The sequence below is a fragment of the Chironomus tepperi genome, unplaced genomic scaffold (assembly GCF_022539635.2).
Source record: "Chironomus tepperi strain 1889 unplaced genomic scaffold, CSIRO-AGI_Ctep_v1 contig_376, whole genome shotgun sequence".
Lineage (NCBI taxonomy): Eukaryota > Metazoa > Arthropoda > Insecta > Diptera > Chironomidae > Chironomus > Chironomus tepperi.
This window is the reverse complement of record NW_027226498.1, coordinates 2770821-2776820: the sequence shown is the minus strand read 5'-3', so window position 1 is coordinate 2776820 and position 6000 is coordinate 2770821.

The following is a 6000-nucleotide window of genomic DNA, read 5'->3' as shown; positions in this document are numbered from 1 at the left end:
AATGTGAATGCAAAAGTCAATTAAAAAGTAATCTTGTCTAAAAGGATTTTTGTATTCTCACTTTTCATCTATCCCAGAGTGTAGAATTGTGAGTTAATTGTGTATTTATATATTTTTCTTCTCTGGAATATCGTATGTTTATGAATACTCTTTCATGAAAAAGATCTTGTAGACAGTATAATTAATACTTTACATACATCAAATCGGCAAAATTATTATTAACACATCCTTAACTATGGTTAGAGCATTATTGTCATAACGATCATTTGAAATTTGAATAATAATTGTTGACCTTAGTTGGAATCCCCTTTTGATATAAAATCTTCAGTCTGTATTTGAAAACGGATAAATAAACATTTCATTTATTTATAAATCACTGAGCAAATAGTTATAATTAAACTACATTTACCGCAATTACAGCATTGAATCATCTCTTAAATTTATTACTTCTGACATTCAATGAAATATACAACTCTGATTATGTCGATTGAAAAAATATAATAACAAGGATAAAAACATCCAAAACTATTTCCTTTCAAAACTTCTTAATAAACTTTCACAATATCTTACTAAAGGTGACTGCTAGACTAAGTAGAATGGGAGTGACAAGAAAATACATGCAATGTCTTGGAAGAAACGAAAAAGGAAAAATTATGTGGTGAGAAAAGAGGAAGGAAACTTATTTGAAGAAATATCCCACTTTCTATTTCTTTTTCTTCCTTGCCGTCTTCAATTCAGTTCTGTTTAGGAAAAAGTTTCTCCATCTCTAATTCTTTTCATGCGACATATATTTATAAAGAAAATGTTTAATAGCTTGAAATATCATATGTAAAGTGTAAACGAATTTCGTTCTAACAAAAATGTTCTATGTATGAACTTCCTTGTGCTAAATTTTAAGAATGTTATGCTTAATATTTAGAAAAATTGGAAGTAAAACTAAGACATCATTTGTTATAGTATTTTAGAGCTTTAGTTTGTAAGCTAAGACTAAACTTTGTTATACCGTTTATTTGAGATTTGAATAATATTTGTTGTACATAGTTGAAAACCCTTTTTCATGAAAAATATTAAATCAATATTTATATATGTGGTCATACAGACAAACTTCGCCCCAAAATCGCCCCAAACAAAACTAACACCATCACAATTTTCCATTGTTCTCCGTGTAAAATACACTTAATAGTGTTGGTAATTTTCAAAAATTTAACGGTCACTTTTTTGTATGACCACATATATATATATATATATATATTGTATTAAATTTTCATGTTTTTGGACTCGGATAAATAAACATCTCATTTATTAATTACTACACAATTAAGTCATTCAAAGTTCTTGTTCAGCTATGAAAAAAAAAATGTGGGACAATAGTTTGAGCTTTCCAATCAGATTCAAGTTTTTTTTTTGCACTATTGGAGTCACACCAACTTATTTTGTGTCAACATAAATTTTAATAATTAAAAAAATCGCATTTAAAAATAAACTTAACTTAAGACTCTTAAGTTGAGAAATTTCTCACGGAAGCAATGATATGTATGTATATATGTATGCGATATATTTGCAGTAGCATGCTAAACTTTTATCGCATGAGAGGAAAAAGTTTTTAATTTGAAGCAATTTTCCTTGACGCTTTTAGAAAAGGGGTTAAGAAATTAAGGAATCATAAAATTAAGACGAAAAAACGAGTTGACAATTATTTAGGAAAGGAATACTGTTAAAATTTCCTTCAAGACATTTTATTTGATATGGCAGTTTACATGAGTATTGAAGATACAGAATTATGATTTTCTTGAGGAAATTGTACCTCTCTAATGAGCACTAATTCGAGAATTTCCAAGAAAGAGCTTCATTATGAATTCATTAAAGAAAATTTTAGCTTTAAAGCACAGCTTGATGTAAGAAATTCCATTTCACTATAATGAACAGAGAAATTTTCCCTTTGTCACACTGAGAAAATTTCCAACATGGAAAACAGAAAGTGATTTTTTCTTCATAAACTTAATTATTTTAAAGAAATTCCTTTTTTGCGTTCCATTTTTGATTGCTCTAAATGAACATTATAAACAGACAATGAATGCTCTAAGCATGATTGTTGTTAACTTTAACCTTTCCTCACTCTACTCTCTTTATTATAATGAACATACCACATCTCAATACTTATTCTCATTCAATATTTTGAAACTTGTTCTTTGCCATCTCGGGAAATACAAACAATTAAATGTCATTCTGTCTGCTTTAGCATGAAGCAAGGAATTTTAATTGCAATTAGAGTAGTTTGTTACTTATATACAGAACGATTGTGATCCATGACCTAAAACAGATGTCGCCTGAAACTGACCATATCACTGGTTATCTCTTGTCAATTTTCAATACCAAATGCAATGCTGTCTCTGTCAACAACTTCCTTCCATGAATTTGGAAATTTGACAAATTTGGTTATAGGGTACAAAGGAATCAAATGCATGAAAATAACTCAAACCATCAAAATTAACTATTCAGTCCAAAATTTCGACTGTCAGTCGACTCATCCAATCCTCCTTCACTTACTTTTATTCTGGAAAGAAAAAGGAAAAAAAGGCAATGCCATAAATAAAAGTAAAAACGTGAAAATATGTAGCACGAAATGTTTATTATGATAAAAGTAATTTTAATTATAATTATGGAGGGAAATTATTGCTTTTTTTGTATCCAAGTATAGTGTGCCTCAAGTAATAAATGAGTGTGATGAATTTGGTGATGATGTCGAGGAAATTTTCCATTCATTTTTCAATGGCATTTCTCTCACTTTTTAAGCGACAACATTTGTCATTAAGAAAATTAAAACAATCATAACAATAACCATAAATAAAATAAATTGATTAAGGGCTCGTTGCTTTCTTTTCTTCTTTTATTGTATTTTTTTGTCTCTTTCTTCTCATCATTTCAGTTTCATTGTCATGGAAATTTTTCTTGATAAATTTACTAAAATTTTTCTCTTAAAAAAATTTTAATTAAAAAAAATACTACAAATACTCATGAACTGAGAGTATAGCTTATGTTAAGTCACTTGAAATGGGTTTTATTGCTTTGAAACAAACTTTTTGATGCTTTCATGCCTTTACGTTCGTTCTCTTCGATGTACAACGAAAGATTAACTTACATTTCGACATTTCTTTAGATTTAAGCGAGTTTCTTGACCAAATTAATGATCTGAATATTTTAATTTGAAAACATTTTATTAGTTTCATTAAATACAATCTTGACTGATGCATTTATGGAACAGGTTTAAGAGTTAGATACTCAGGATAAAATTTCAAAATTTGCGTTGACTTATGGCGTTCTCTAATTTTATGACTTCTTCTTTGTTAACCGGAAAATTGTTTTTACTGTATCATTAAACCATGGATTTTCTTCTTGTTCTTGAGCTCTTGAACTGAAAGATTTTTTGTGCATATCTCAAGATTGACATGAAGCTTTAGGATCCTTTAAAGTATTGCTTTTATTACTTCTGTGAATTGAGGTTTTAATATTTTTTCCTGCTTTTACTCACTCGTAGTCATGGAAAATAAGCTCAAAAATTAACTTTAAAACATTTCTATTACTCTTGAAATACTTAGAAGCAAATACATACAATAATTTCCTGTATTTTTTCAGAGCTCAAAGTCGAGTCGAGGCGACTTGAGTCGCCTCAAAAAAAACCGAATCGACTTGAAGTCGAGTTGAGTCGAGTTGAGTCGACTTGAACCATATCGACTTCGAGCTCTGATTTTTTTGTAAAATTTGTTCCTTAAAGTCAACAATAGTCCTTGTTTCGACTGCAGTCTGTTGAGAAAGTGATAAAGCTTACTTGGATATATATCATTTATTTTTCTTAAAACTCTTTAAATAAGTTATTTTAAACAAAATCAATCAAAAATGAATTAGGTACCTACTTAAATTTATTTAAAAAAAATTTCATTTCTGCCTGAAATGTATGTACCTTCAAAGCAATGTGTTGGATCGCTCATTCATTCATAAACATGCATCACAACCTATACATTTATATGCACATAATAAATTTTTTGACATATATCATAAGAAATAATATTATTCAGCATAATCTCTCAACAACAACAGCCTGAACTGACTGACTGGTTCAAACTTGCCAAATGTGAAAAAGAAATTGAATGGAAAAAAGAGAAAAAAGGAAAGGGGCCGTTCACTTATTACGTTACGCAAAAAAACGAATTTATACAAAATGTCCATTCAAAAAAAAATTTTTGGGTTAGGCTGTTACAAAATCGCAGAAAAAAGCGAACGTAATAAGTGAACGGCCCCAAAGAGAAAAATTATCGTTAGAAAAAAAAGTCATGAATAATTCATAAAGGCATTCATATAAATATATTTGAAGGACATCGTCTTACAGAGGAACTAGAGAATATTGTCATTTATTTTTAGTGGTTATAGGAAATGAAGCAACAACATTCGGAAGTGCTGCAAGATATTTATATAAATATAAGTCATCATCCAGTTTTAATTCCATAAATAAATGAAGATCAGCTTGTAAAGCTCTTGTTCTTTCTTCGATGAATAGTTTTTTGTGGATATTTTTCTTTCTTATTTATTTTGTTATCCAACTGTGATGAGGTAAAGTTTATGATGGTGTCTACTATTTATGTAGCATCCTCATTCATTCTTTCACACACGATCAACCTAAGATTTATAGATTTATAAAAATGTTGCCATTTTTAACGGACAAAAATTTGAATTTTTTGTCAACACTAACACTATGAAAGAAAGTTTTTAAAAATTTATTTGCAAAATTTTCAACTTTAAATTTAAATTTGCTAGTACAGAACCACAGGAAATGCTTTATTATTTATTACTCTAACTGCCTAAAGTTAAAAACCAATGTATCATTTGATATTGGTAAAAAATTCAGAATATAGTTTTGCAAATGCTATTGTTTACATTACTATACAAAAGTCCGCATGATCGAGTAAACTCTGTATGAGTATCTGTATATATTTTGATTGATTTTTCAAAAGAAGAGCTTTATGGCCCTTAATAATCGTTTTTCTATGAAGCAAAATTTATGATTTTTAATTACTTTCCATTGTGTTTGCATGAATAAGGTCAGAATTTTATAAAATCTTAGTTCAGAAGCTTAATAGTGCTTTCTCAACCATAAATGAAAAAAGTTATGAGTTCATCATTCAATAAAAATATTTTGAAGTAAATATATGGTAGAAAGATGTTCATGATAAAGAAGAAGTTCGGAACATAAAATTTTTAATGCATATTTATTGCATAAACACCTAACCAACATAATCATGGTAAGTAAGTAAATAAGTAAGCAAGCAACTAAAAAGAAGAAAAATGATGGATATAAATTGTGTGTATTTATTCATGAATCCTCAGTCAACAGTAAAATGCAGATGTAAGTAAAACTGTAACTTTCTCTCATTTTCCAAGATAAAGAAAAAGGGAAAAAGTTTGAAAGTAGAATAAATAAATAAAAGTAGAAGCGCCAATGAATATTTTTCATCCTGCTTTTTTCTCCTCATTCCACAATTCGCATTTTGTTTGGTTGGAAGCTATCGCGCTTAAAAGTAGGTAGAAATCAGTCGGGTGTGAATTTAAGTGTGAAAAAGGTTTCTACTTACATACTACTTGATATAATAAGTTTTTCAGCATAAATCATAAATGAATAACTTTTTTTGGAAAGTGCTGTTTAAAACTTTTGTTTTTTCTACAAAACTCTATCTTTGGCTCTGCAAGCCAGCAGTTGTGGGCAACCTATATGCCGTGTGCGGTTTTGATCGAGGCTTACCACCAAGGTGGGCAGTGAAAAATACTAGATTGCCCACCACTGCTATACATTTTTGGCTCATAAGTATGTTTAAGTATTGTTGTTTATTGTTAAATACCGTTGTATGTTTGTTCCGTTTTAAATTTCGTAAGCCGATACTGTCCGTTAATCGTTTACCTTGGCAGCCCTTAGCAACCCTATGCTTTGCTCATTTTTACTGTTTTCATTTA